Source organism: Passer domesticus, chromosome 3, assembly GCF_036417665.1.
Source record: "Passer domesticus isolate bPasDom1 chromosome 3, bPasDom1.hap1, whole genome shotgun sequence".
In the NCBI taxonomy this organism is placed as follows: Eukaryota; Metazoa; Chordata; class Aves; order Passeriformes; family Passeridae; genus Passer; species Passer domesticus.
This window is the reverse complement of record NC_087476.1, coordinates 36,980,283-36,994,986: the sequence shown is the minus strand read 5'-3', so window position 1 is coordinate 36,994,986 and position 14,704 is coordinate 36,980,283. Positions and strand designations below refer to the sequence as shown.

The 14,704-nt window shown below is 42.4% G+C and overlaps 1 protein-coding gene across 8 annotated transcripts in view; it reads right to left on the bottom strand.

Moving 5' to 3' along the window:
- The window catches only part of ANKRD6 (ankyrin repeat domain 6), a 92,723-nt gene that overhangs the window by 75,866 nt on the left and 2,153 nt on the right, over positions 1–14,704 (bottom strand). For 3 of the 8 annotated variants that reach the window (XM_064412649.1, XM_064412660.1, XM_064412655.1), the window contains exons 1-2: positions 10,353–10,502; positions 9,872–10,003 (exon numbers count right to left, since the gene is read on the bottom strand). The gene's annotated coding sequence lies outside the window, so the exon portion shown is untranslated. Of the gene's footprint in view, positions 1–599; positions 839–8,480; positions 8,625–9,871; positions 10,004–10,091; positions 10,242–10,352; positions 10,503–14,704 lie in introns of those variants that run through there. The other 5 variants (XM_064412653.1, XM_064412657.1, XM_064412650.1 and 2 more) reach the window with 5 other exon arrangements.

Sequence of the window (14,704 nt, the reverse complement as noted above, 5' to 3'; positions counted from 1 at the left end):
AAAAGCCCATAAGCTACTGATGCTGGAACAAAGCGAGTTGAAAGCAGTCAGAGATGGAAAAACATGCCCCAAGATCCAAAACAATACTACAGTTGAAGTGAAAGCAGAAAAAATAAGATTGCAAATTGAGACAGGTAAAGGCTAGAAGATAGGATGAGGAAGAAAATCCTGAACATAAAGCTTTTAAAAAGCCTGAGAAGATGTGTGACAACCATCAATCTGATCTATAAAGATGGCCTGGAAGGGTATGGAAGAGGGACACATCCTTTTTCATTCTCTCACAAATTCTTTCTTAAAAGATTGTTAAAAACCTTTTGCTCTATTCATATCTCCTCTGGGTTCAAAGTGTTGACTGAGCACTTATTAGCCACTGTTAAGAGCACAACTAGCAAAATAACAGGAGATTTATAGGGGATGAGGAATAGATAAAGGAAAATCAGATTATTCTCTAATCAATGATACGAAAGTACTAGGACAAAAGAGGGGGGAAGATGAAATTGGGGAACAATGGGGAACAATGCAGAGCTTTTAGAAATGGCACAAAAAGAAGAGAAAACAGGAAATCGAATTGGTAAAAAAGTCAAGGACATCTTCATTACCTTACAATCACAGGAATGGCCTAATATGGTAGAAACACACATAGGTGTTTCAGAGCAGACAGGATCAAACTTCACCCCTGAGCCGTGCTGCTCCATCTCTGGATTTGCAGGTACTGCAGTGAGAGCAAGGAGGAGTTAACAGAGGAGTTCTGCTCTCGGCACTACAGGACTGAATCACACCTAACCAGGGGAGCTGCAGCTGCCACAACCTCCAGCTCCCAGGGGGTATAGAGGACAGAGAGAAAACTAAGGAAGAGGACTGACTCTAGTGCTGTTTTCTTACAGTTAGTCTTTCCATTTATTTTTGGCTCAACACAGGGAGGCAAAAAGGAGGGGTAAAAAGAGAATACAAGCAGATTATATATTTGTATTCTTGTTTTCCAGTCCCTCCAGAAAGGCCAGTTTTGTAAACAGAGAGAAAGCTGAGATTTTCTTTATCTTGTTAACTACTCCCATGACTGTAACACACCATGCAGAGTTCACAATTATCTCCCTGCTCAACATTATCGAAAATGCACTGCAACTTCTTTGGCAACACGTTATTTTAGTCAGGCTATCTGCACCTAAAAACACTCAGCCTTTTGTTTCAACAGCACAGACCTGCATGCTGAATTACAAAAATTGTCCAATATCATATTATCTTGGCTACAGATTTAATTTCAAGGAATATGAAACTTCACTGAAAATCATTGTACAACAAGACAAGGAAACATAAACATCCATTTCTGTATTTTTTCCCTTTATATTAAGTGTGAGCCTACTACAACTCCCTCTGGGAGGATATTTTTCATACAAAGCCACATTCTTTGAGTCTTATTCACATAAACAGTCATCGAACTGAATGAGATCAGCCACAGAAGCAGGGAAATTAGGTTTTGATCCAGTATTACTGACACAAAATATGACATAAAATTCAACTTTAAAAAACCAGGATAATAAGCATCCATCTCTAAACTACCTAATAATGCAAAAACTAGTTGAAGGTTTTGTTTTTCAGTTCTACCCTTCCAAGATATAATACAGTAAATTAATTATAATTTTGCTATACACAATTTGTTGATAACTACCTCTCTGTGGGCCATTTGAGTACAAATCATAGGAATTTTTAAAACAGTCATTATTTCAGTATCACTTTATTCTTGATCCCTAATTAAGCAAGGGTAAAAATCCCACTTGCAGAGTGTAACTGAAATGATTTTTAAATGGTACTTGTTAAAATCTGCTAACTTTTGCATTGCACTTTTGCCTGACTCCGTTTTCCCTGAAACACCATATCTATTTTGAGCTAAGCTTAACATATACAAACCACGAAAAACTTTTGTTTGCAGAAGAGTGGATACTCATTCTCAAAATTTTAGTAATGACCACTGATTAATTGAAGGTCAATTTGCTTTTGACAGGCAAAAAGGACAGACATACAACAGATACTTGCTGCTATATTAAAATTTACAATGTGACTTTATTAATAACCATCAAACTAAGACACTGCCTATATAGTTAATGCCTTCCAAATCTCAGTACTTTGGGAAAGATGACAAGTATACAGTTCCCTAGAATGACAGAAAAATCCTTCATCTTGGTGTGAAACACTGTAGCACATATTTACTAATGTCCTGAGAAATTCCATCATAGTGTCATTCTCCTCTGATAACCTTTCCTGGCTTAGCTTACTTGAAAAGCACATTTAGTGCTTTTTCTACCAAGGCAGAGTATCCGTGTGTTCCATGAGAGTTACACAGGACTGAAACAGAGCAAGTTCTCAATTTCACTGACACTCTTTATTCCATGTCTGGGAAAGACTGAGAATGGGTCCCAGACAAAACTAGTTTTACACCACAGCCTCCTGAATAGCTCAACACTTATTTCAGCCTAGACAAGGCGAGAGTCTGAAATTCAAATTGTGAGGAGAACAAATAAACCTTTAAAATGTTGGTTTGTTCTTTTTTATTTCAAGTGCTGTGCTCAGTTCTTCTGAATGCACCCTTACCTGTTTTCTTGGTGTGTCTGCTCTCCAAAACTAGTTCACCCCATGTGAGTATATGCAGACATTTGCTGCATGTACAAACCCACATATGATATGTAAGCAAATTCATATTATTACAACTTTTCAAAAAAGTCAGTCTTAAAAGCTGTAAATACACGTATCCAAGTTCTGTATGCTTGGTTTTGAATGTTTCTGTCTTCCATACCACGTATCCTACTTTCAGGATTACAAACAAAAAGAAGAAAAACTGGCACAGCTCTAGTAAATGAAGCAGCAACATCCTCCTCATTTGTATGTCTGCAGTTACAGACATGAAAGGCTAAATTCTCTGAAAGAATATGGAACCCAGAAGTTTGCTTTTAAACTTCTCAACCATGTGTTGGTTAGGCAAAGATAAGGGGAACAAAAAGGAGGCGGAAAAAAAATTGGGTTTGGTTTTTTTGACCTAAAATACTCTTGTATGGAGACTATGAATCTGGGAACAATTTCTTAAAATATTAGGTTTTTTCAGTTAAGAGACTCAGCCAAGGACCAGAGCTTATACCTGCAAATTCTGCTTTGATTTATTGATATGGCATGCTACTTAGTGCAAGTATTCATACCACTCTTTTAATTCTACCATTCACTTTCCCATTGGGACACATCTTGCTTCTAGGTAAACAAAGTGCAAAATTCTTATTGAGAAAGGATGAATAAACAAAGCAGAGCTAAATATAGAAATAGTCAACCTGTTCTGACAAGTAGGAAGAGTGAGAAGCAAAGTGAGTTACTGCAATACACGCAGGGCTGTCTTTAACCAAAACCAAATCCCAATACTGAAATATTGGACAATATTGAATACTGAAACTTAAAATTTTATTAAGCAAGCTGGAATGTGATTGCAATGTAGATTAGATGGAGCTGAATGTTGATTGTTTGGACACAAGACAGATGTTTAAATTAAGCTACTTCACATTTGTGGTGAGTGTACATGTAGCCTGTTACCACACTTACACTGATGTGAAGTTATTCCCCAATAACTCACGTCCAATACCCAAAGATTCCCTCCAAAGGAAAGAAGGCTGCTTAAAAGAAAAAAACAACAACAACAAAAAAAACCAACCCACCAACAAAAGAAAAAACAAACCAAAAAAAGTCCCAATATTATCTCATGACTGCCTAGTTTTTATAACAGGAAAAGTCCTCATCTGTATAGAGACCCAGTGAGACAGGAAATAAACAGTACAAGGTCAGTCTTCCCAAGAGAGGGACACTAAGCCTGCAGCCCACAGCCATCTGCATTAAGCATATATTGTGTTCATTATACCCACTAATGAATCACAAGGGGACAGGGAAAGATTACAACTGTCAAAAATGGCTGGTAGATTTTAATACCATTAAACACAGTCTGGTATTTGTGCTGGGGAAAAACACCTCAACTTCATATGCATCATATCCTTGGGATGATTCAGGAATGAAATCCTGGATTGCCAGCAGACAGTTCTTATGACAGCATCAGCACAGTTAAAAAGCAGAAAGGATGCTAAGAAATTATTACTGCAGAGAATACAACCAAACCCACCTTTATTCAATCATCTAAGAAACTCAAATGCATCTTAGAAGTTTTAAGTCTGGCCTTCTCCTCTTTAGAAAGGTCTAGCAAAACTAGAAAAGTTTCAAGAAAGGAGAACACAAGACAATCAAAGGTAGGAAAATTAAGTAGAAGAAAATCAGGTTGGAAAAATACTAGAAGAGATCAGATTAAACCAGCACATTTCAAGCTCAAAGCAAGTGAAAAGAAATAGGTCTTTTTATCAAATAGCAACTTTCAAGCTATGTTTCTCATTTGTTGTCTTTCTTCTCTGATTTTTTCAGGCTGTTTCCCGTTCACTCATGTTCCCTCCTCAGCTTGACAGAGTCACTGATATGGATACCCTACAAGAGTGAAAGGCATTAAAGAGAATATATGTCATCTCTCCCTGCAAATGAAACATAGCCACCTTAGAGATGAGGACTGGCCAGACTGGCCATGACACCATTCACCCACACCTCCAAACCAGGCTCATCATTCCTGCAGCCATGGGACTTGCTCAGCTCATGGCCACAGAGATGGAGGGTCTGAAAGAAATCTCCCCAGACAGACAGTCCTGTCCTAGTCAGCAAGAGATACCCACCTCTCACTGCCTTCAACCAAAGCATAATTTGTAAAAATGGTCACTCAGAGAAGCTGCTAATGTTAGGCACTGTTTTTCCAACTATGTCAAAAGCATCTATTCCACTTGGTGAGTTTTTGAAAATTCTTTATATTATTAGAATTTAAATAAATTCACTTTGATCCTGCTTATTTTGAGGCTAGCAGCAACTAAAACAGTCAATGTCAACACCCTCTCTTTACTGAGATGTCCTCATTCATCCCCAAATCCAGTTCTGCTTTATGAGGCATGCTGCTAATGAAGCTGCTCACTTACAGCAGCACTTGTCTGTCAAGACACCGGGGAAAGTGAAATGGATGACAGACTCACCCAGTGAATGCCAGGTCAGGATTTCTTAAACCCTGGCTTCTCCAAACTGGTTAAGTGAAGTATTACAGGGAAAGAAGAGAATCCAACTTGGTAGCTGACTGTTCATTAATAAAATACTATACTTCAAATTCATGTTTAAGCTTACTCCACACCTGAGTCTGCCATTCATAACAATATTTACCCCATAAGCTTAAAAATAAACAATAAAACCTACCATTAAACTTAAAAATAATAATAAAAAAGAGCACATGGAAGGAGTATGGCTGGATTTTACACAGAAGCTGTGAAAAAAAAAATAACACATACTTGCAAGAATGCGGGAGCAGCTGCAAAGTCTGGAAAAAACAAACTGATAAGAAAGTGCTGCACTTTTAAAATCTGGATTCAAACTAGAACAACAACATCAATGAAAAACCATAGATGTCAGGCAGATAATTCCACAGCCAGAAGAAAGACAGCCCCCTTCCCTCCATCCCACAATCCTCTTGAAAGACTTCAGCCAGACATAGATAAATCCCGAAAGTGCTCAGACAGAAAATAAAGGAAAATTACTCATATGTAAGCTTTACAAAATACTAAAACACTGAGTTAAGCAACAGATCTGCCAGGCAGTTATTATTATTATTTGCAACAGTAATGATACAGTGAAAAGATCACATCCTGCCCAAGACTCTGAACCAGCTGCAATTTCTGCATCTGTTGCACAGACAGATATCAAACTCTGAACACAAGCAAATCATACCTAAAATGATTCACTGTGACCACTATTAAAAAGTTACTCAACTATTAAGCTCATACATAATTGCCATACATTCACAGTGCTTTCTTATTTTATAAGGCTGGCACTTTTCCTCAGTGACTGACCCAACCAAGACAATTTAGGGCACTTTAACTCAGAAGTGTATTGGCACAATATAAATAGACCTAGCAACAGATCTTCCTAAGATGTCACATTGCAGATGCTGCTAAAACCAATAGAAAATATTCCTGACTGGCTTAAAGCAATTGGCATCTTAAACTGGAAAAGGAAATTATCCCACTGCAATGCAGGCACAATGAAGATAGATGCACGCCCTTAAGGAACTCATTTCCATCAATTCCAAATGCATTTTCCATAATGCAAATGAAAATGCTTTTGTCCAACAGCATGCCAAGACACGCACACAAAACCTTATCTTCAGTGGTTCACTTGACAAAGTGGATGGTGCTCAGGTGGGGAAGGTGGCAAACCATGAGAGAGAGTGTAAGGGACAGGCTGTTAGAAGAAGCTTGTTTAAACCCAGGATTTGAAGGAGGTGTGATTTAATGATTTGAAGAGTACTCCAAAAATGGTTTTGATCATGACATAAAATTAAAAAGCCTAGGCTTTTTTGGCACAGGAGAATATAAATTTTTCTTCAGGGTTATGGCAGTCCCACTAGGGTACCTACGCTCAGCACATCACACCCCAGCTATGCTGTAGCCCCAGTATGCTCCATCTGGCTGGCTTCCACACCAGATACTTCCATCCACCACTTGCCACAGATGTGCCCAAATCCCATCCCTAATCACAGCCGGATACCCCCTCATGGCTGTAGCTTGGCTGAGATGCACCTAGGGTTTGGAGGACCAGCACTGGCTGTGGGGACTGGGAAGGAGAGAGACACAGAGGAGACAGCAGGAAGACACCAGTGCTGGCTGCAAGAAAGCATCTTCCTGTTCATTCCAATCACCTTTAATTTTATCTCACACATAGCAGGATCACTGCCAAAGGATCAAAAGTAAAACAGTGCGAGAGCAAGCCAGCAATCTACAGTCCTGCTTTATATTTCATGAGCCACCTATGCATTCAATATTGCATCAGAAGTGCATGACTGAGGCTACCAAGACAACCTCTCCACATCTGGATAATGCTGTTGTACTGTATCCATTAGGCCATCCAATGGGGATTGATTTATAGCAACAGGATACGCCCAACTAACTATTAGTGGTAATAAACTAGATTGCTTTTAGCCTCAAAGTCCTGTGCAGCCTTAATGCTTCATTTATCACACACCTCTAAAAATGTGAACTAAATTGACATTCATTTCATCGTTGGTTTTTTTGATAGCATTCTTGACCTTGGTATCAAACTACTGCATACCAACAGTACCCTTCCTGCTTCACTCTCAAAACCTTCACATCTCCAACTCAACCTCAGTATTTTCCAGAAAACAAGAAAAACACCTGTCTGGCCAAACCGGCAGCACTTTGAATACAAAGCATCACTGTGTCATGCACAACCTGCCAAAGGAAGCAATACACAAAGAACATCCCAGGCACAGGGAACATCCCAGCATTCATGTGTTTGAAAGCTATACAACAAATAAGCAGGGACTCCACACATTTATTCTGACTCTTCCTAAATTTGGAACACCTGCCTTCACAAATCCAAGTCTTCTGAATGGCAGCATGAGATAAACCAAACACAAACAAAAGGAGTGGGAAAAGTTTAGAAAGAGACCAGTACACATAATTCAGTGACAGGTCACAGCAAGACATGGTGTATTTCAGGATTTCATTATTCTCAAAACTGCTGTCCATGAACTGTTTTTCACCAGCACCTGCCAACAGGGAGTGGAGTAGCCAAGTGAGAAGTAACTAAGCTTTTCCTAAAGGGTTGACAAGTTAGCAATGGTATGCAAGAATATTTCTAGTATAGTACTTCAGAAACTATTCTGGAGACTTTTGGGATCAAAATAGCTGGATAGGAGGCAGGGAAGAAAATTTCTTGCTGTTATGAATTAAGGTCTTTCTGAAGTGCAGTTCTGCACCTTCTATTTTTGGCTGGATCATTTTTAAGGAAGTCACATAATTAATTACTGAATAAATAAAAGTAACTAAAAATACTTATTTCAAATTTTTTATTTTCCCAAAGTAATTACAATCAATTTATGTCTTTGACAAATATCTCCCTAGATCAATCTTGCCAATAAAATATGGCACCTCATTTGTGATTTTAAATAAAATATTTCCACAGGGATGTGTTGTACTGATATATCTCTAAAAAAAGATACAACTGTAAGTTCTCTGCATTCATCCAAAGTCCTAACTGTTGAGGGAAAAAGAGAAAGTGCACATCTGAAACTAATGAGAATAAATATAGTTGTCAGTATAACTAATTTAAGGACCTGAAAGTGCTTTAAAAATGTTCTTTGGTACACCACCTATCCAAACCAATAAGCACTGTTCATCCTGTTATAGAGATTTAGTGAGTAAGGGACAGTAAGGTCTTTTTCTTTTACATTACAAAACGACTCACTGGCAAAGTCAAACAGAGGTGAAGCTAAAGACATATGGAGAAATGCAGCTTGAGGCTCAATTGCTCATCACCACACCCTACAAGCACCTCATTTACTCAGGTATCATTCATCTCACCTAGTCCAGGAACATGGTAAATTTGATAATCCGAACTCTGGAACGTGCCACCTGTGACAGGGCAGGATGCTAAGCCTGGTGCTGCAACTACATCACATCAGCCAACATGGGAGCCCCATTAGTGCAGACAACTTCTCACTATTTCTGTTCCTCAAAAAAGAAAAGACCTCTGTGAAAAAATCTTGAAGGAAAGTACCTGCATGATCAGGAGGTTTTCACTTTATTTTTACCAATCATTTACTGGCTATTTCTTTTCTCGTGTTCAAAGCCAGTCTCCTCTATGAGGTTGGCAGCACTGTCTGGGTAAATACTAAGGAGCAGGGAAAAAAGTGAAAACTTCCCAACTGAATACTGAATACTCAAAACCCCTTTTTTAATTTTATTAGTTTATTTTAACAAAAAACCAAAACCAAACACACACACACAAAAACCAAACAAAAAAAAAAAAACAGGGAAAACATCAGTGACATTACTACTGCTACTTATCCTTGCAGATAGGTCCTCATGGATAAACAGGCATACATCATCTACATTCCAGGTATGTAAATACTTTATGTAGTCATCCAACTGCAGGTTTTGCTACATGCAGTGTGTTTAACCATTTTTGAGCATTTTCTGCTCAGAAATTGTTATGAAGTTCCAAAGGAGAGTCACTACACCATGTCTTGTGGTCTGCAATGCAACTGCAGATTTTACATGTAACCACACATCTCCAGAAACACTTTGTTTTCCAACTATCTGGAGAATGAAGATTACACAATACTTGAAACTTGAGCCTGCCAAAATAAGTCATATAAAACTAGCACTGCAGCTTGACATATCACCTTGAAAGAAAGTAAATAACATTCTCCTCAGAGTAAACCATAGACTCAAGCAGTCCTACCAGGAGATCTGATCCATAGCTAATGCTGCATAAGAGTTAAAACATGCTGAAATTTTTCTGCCTTTGGACAGAGGCAGACTTACTGATCTTCCCAATTACTCCTTTAATATTGGTAAGACATACTAAGTTCATTTAAACAACTCATGGGGCAAAGATTCAGTGATCCACCCACCAGCAAGCTACTTTCTAACTCTCCCAATGTTTTTTTCCCTGTGAACAATATGTGCTCAGTAGCAGACAACATGTCCTTTTGGTCATGTGCATTGCAGAAATAACAAGCACAAACCCAAGTAATCGTTTCACATATGATTATAAAAATATGAAGATACTGGTTATGCCTTTTTAAAAAAACAGAGCACTGTCTACAGCCTATGCTGTAATACACACAACACCCCAGGGCACGATAAGCTCTTTATTAATGCTTGCAATAAAAAGAACACTGCAGAACAATTACATCCCGTAGCCACGGATTTCCACAATCAGAGCTCTACCCCGTGTGTGTACTCACAGGGTGTTGCGATCTCGGGGGGGGCGATGTTTGCAGCAAACTAGTGGAAATATTTCCAGCGGAGTTTTCAGGTGATGTCAACAACAGGAAGGATGACTTTGAGCCAGATTTCCATTTCTCATCAGACGCGGCCTTAAAAGTTGGAACAAGAGCGTTAAGACTCCTCATTTTCACCCCCAAACCTGCAATCGAACCCCTACGCCGACACAGGCTCCTGTACCTGCGCGACATCCCGGAGGGTCCGCGTCTGCCCGGGGGGGGTCCCTCCCCGGACTGGAACACGGGAACACTTTCACGACTCCGGTCCGGGGCACTGCCTTGGCCGCGCTCGTCCCGAGCTGCAGCCCCGCCACAGCCCGGCCACCTCCGCCATCACCTGTGCGCCCCCGCCCCGCCCGGGCCCCGCCGCCCCTCCGCGCTCGCCCGGCCCGCCGCCGCCACACGCAGCCGCGGCGGGGGCGCGGGCCGGCGCCGCGCTCACCTGCGCTGCCCCCGGCGCCGCTCCGGCCGGGCCCGGCTGGCACTGCCCCTCCCGCGGGCCGGGGCTGCCCCGGGGGAGGCGCCGCCGCCGCCGTGGCCGCTGCGAGGGCGACACCGAGCGGCCGCAGAGGGCGGGCGGGCAGCGCCCACAGAGCCGGGCCGCCTCCGCCCCGCGGGACGAGCCCCGGGCCCCGGGCGGGGACACGGGGCTCCGGCCGGAGCAAGGCCCCACGCGGGCTGGACCCTCTCCTGGACCGCAGCTCCTTTGTAGCTTAGTTATGGAAGCTGATAATAATTTGCGTGGGAGCAGAAGCGCTACAAAACCACAGAGTCAGAGTGGGCCAGGTTGGAAGGGACCACAGTGGTCACCTGGTCCAGCCTCCCTGGTTAACCAGAGTCGTCCTAAAGCACGTGGAACAACATTGAGTCCACACAGCTCTTGTCCCTCCAGTGAGGGAACTTCCACAATCTCTCTGGGAAATCTGTTCCTGTGCATGGTCATCCACACAGTAAATAAGTTCTTCCTTATGTTCAGGTGGAGCTTCCCATGCATTAGTTTCTGCCTGTTGCCTCATGTCCATGTTGAGACCACCAAGAAGAGTGTGTCTTCATATTCTTGGTAACCTCCCCTTGGATATTTACACACAGTAATGAGGTCTCCCCTCAGCCACATCTTCAGCAACCAGGCTTAGCTCTCTCTGCCTTTCCTCATAAGAGAGATGCTTCAGTCTCCCAATCACCCTTGCTGCCCTCCACTGGACCCACAGCAGCTACATGTCCCTCTTGTATCGAGGAGCCTGGAATTGGACACAATAAAATTTCCCCAGTTTCAGGGAGTCCAGATGCCCTTTCCGTCAGCAGGCTTTGAAGTCTGAACTAAAGGACAGAGAGGAACACCTTGAAAGGTGATTGTGCCTGCTTAATGCCTCACCCTCCCCTCCAGCTATCACAATATCACTGGGACCTTCTGCTCACCCAAGTCATGTGTTTGTGTCGGCAATTATGGGTGAATGTCAGTAATTCACAAACTGGTAGGGAGCAAGTTGGACAGGACCATCTGTAGACACCGGCAGAGCAGAAAGGAGTTTGTATGAGTAGGCTGAGTACAGTGATAAAAGTGGGATTGGGAGAAGAAGGAGAAAACAGAAAACGAGCAGCTGTTCCTCATACAATGCTTGATCTCACAGGCACATCGTTTTCAAAGGTTGTTTCTCTAGCTTGAAGGCATTCTCAAAATGCCCTAAATGAACTGATGCCCTAAACAAACTAAACACTGAAGTATCACAGGCACTTCCTAGTTATGTCATTAATATATCCTTTTGAATGTTTTTCAGATTATTCCACTTATGCCTTTTCCACTAAACAATTACTATGGTAAGTCATCATTCTGTGACAAGTCATACCAGAGGTTCACATCAAAACCTTTGGTGCTCCCCAGGAAAGACTAACTGACTGACTGACTGACTGACTGACTGGATTTATTCTGATGCGTCCCTGATCTCAGCAAGGCTTTGTCAAAACTACAGCATTAATCTGAAGCCTGGTGTCATTATTTAAGTTAAAGTGTGGTTGCTAAAACACATAAAAGCACACTGTGATTCTTCACACTATGATTTTGTTTGCTTATTTCCATATTCAGGATAGGCTTACTTCATGTGAATTTTATTTCATTTGATACTGTGCAAAATTCTAATGTAGGAATAGAAGTAGTTTTGTGAGTAACAGTTAACCTGTATGTTAAATAAGTTCCATATATGTAAAAGTTGGCAGAACTATTTTATATTTGATCATTACAACTGAGAAACAAGATGCTAGCACATTGTAGAAAAAACTTTTCTTAGCACAGGTCTGTCACCAATGTGACATCGTGAAATTTCATGGAAATTTTCACTCTGTAGCAGAAACAGGATGAGACCCTATCGTGATCCTGCAAACCTAGGTGCAGATAGGTTCCCTGATTGTGTGGATGTCAGTGGGACAATTCCCTGTGTTTAAGTAAAATTAACCTTTTCTGATGCAGACAGTTGGTTTTGTATTCTTTTGGATTTTTTTTCCCTAGTGTGGAGAGAAATGAATCACACAGAAGGGATATAATGTCTATGAACTGCAGCTCTCCATGGACAAAGTCCAGTCACATCTATCACTGTACTTGTCATATATGCAAAGACACAACCTCATATTTACCTCTGCCCTTACTGCAAGTCCTGTGACTGAAGGCTGGGCACTGTTTCATTATGTGCACCCAGCTTCAAAGTCAAGTGACCCGACAAAAGGAAAAGAAGAAAAAGGCAAAGGGAACTGAAAACAATCTGGTGGCAAAGGGACAGAGGAGGAGCAAGTCCTGAGGCTTGCGTAGAGTCCACAACAGATTATATTGACAAGGGATTGGCAGAAATGCTTCAGCCCTGCTCTAAAAACCTATCTGGCAATGGGCCTGGAGTCTATGTGGCTTTGAACCTGAAGCTGTGATCAGGTCACTGATGTCAGTTGTGGGAAGGCTGTGGGAAGAGCTGCATTGCAACCAGTCCTCTTTTTTGAGTTTCTACACCCTGATTTTGTATTTTAATATATCCAAATTATTCACTCTCTCATTGGTCATGTTTCATAACTCTGTGTATAGAAGAAACCTAATACAGACATTTCTAGGCAAGACCCCCCATCCAAAGCTAGCCTTGAAACCTAACAGCCCTTTGTGCACAGAAGTGATCAGCTGGTGTGTGAGACGGATGGTCCTTCATTTCACACCTGGAAACTCTCTTCCTCTTTCCATCAGTTTTCAGCAGACTAATGCCTGTCAGAGCTGTCCCAAGACACAATGCTGAAAACACGAGTGGTAAAAAAATCCTGCTCCAAACCTAAGTCCTAATTCCTTTTACAGGATTTAACCTTGAAAGGTTTCCCATAATCTTCTAGTACATTGTTAATCTGTTCAAGCAAAACTTGCAGGCAGGTTGATAAGTTGAGAATAAAGGCAGGCCTTTCAATAAATTTGTATATTAATAGGCAAGGGGGATTTCTCCCACCTCTGAACAGATGTGTACCTCCTTTATCTCCAGTGGGTTAGTGCAACCTGGGTGCCTGGTGATAAGAAGATTGTTACGCAGCACAGAGGTCAGAAAAATAATCAGCTGCAGGAAAAAAGTAGAGACTCCAAACAGAAGTCTAATCAATATACTGAATGCAAGGAGGGAGAACAGGATAGGAAGAAGTAAAAAAGAAGAAACAGAAGCAGAGGAAAATTTGGTGCTGGAGAATCAGGAATTCAGCTGCCAGTTACCACAGTGGGCAGCATGGGATGACAGCTGGGGACTAACACACACACTCTGCAGCTTAGACTGGTACAAGATAAGAAGAGCAGCACTGGAAACTCCTGAGAAGGAGCCTGGGTGAGAGGCAGGAGCTCTGTACTTGCAGAGCAGGCCTGGTGGAAGCAATGGCAGGGAGATGAGGGCACCTTGGTCTGTGAGGGGCATAAAATCTCAACTTCTTCAGAGATTTCACTACTATGTCTCTCAGTGTTCCTTATTAATCAAGTTAATTATTTCTAAAATAATCTCTCTAACCCATACTGCAAATACATTACCTCCCACCATCAATGCTGAGCTTAACTTTTTGGGCTTGCCCATGTGATGACAGTCGGCATGGAAGGAGCATGGGGCAGGGCAGCAGGCAGTGCTTGGCAGATGGGTGAGCTGAGCAGCACCAAGCACACACTGGTCCTGCCCACGTCGGGGTTTGTGCAGGATGAAGTTGCAGGACACGATCAAGAAGAGGAGGCTGAGGAAACCTTACCACTCTCCTCAAACTGGAGTTGTAGCCAGATAGGGGTCAGGCTCTTCTCCCTGGCAACCAGCTACAGGAGGAGAGCACATAAGACTTCACCTGCCTCAGGGGAAATTTAGGTTCTACATTAGGCAGAAATTCTTCACAGAGACGATGATTAGATTCAGAATGGGCCGTCCAGGGAGGTGGTGGAGTCACCGGGGGTGCTTAAGGAAAGACTGGAGTGGCACTTAGTGCCACGGTGTAGTTGACGTGGTGGTGTTCAGTCACAGGTTGGACTCGATGATACCAGAGGTCGTCTCCAACCTATTTGATTCTGTGACTGTAAGGATTCTGAGCAGGGATGCTCGTAATAGAAACGCCAGGTGCCATCTCGGTGCCGCTGCCGGGCACACCTGGCCACCCCGCTCGCCCACCGCGGCGCCCCGCACGCCAGGGGCAGCGCCTCGCGTGTGCACCGCTCCCACGGGCGTCTCTCGGGACAGCAGGGCCGGGGCGAGCGGCGGTGCCGCTCGGACCCGCCGGTGAGCCCGCGGCGCCCGGCTATGCCCTCCGGCGCCGGGCTGCCAG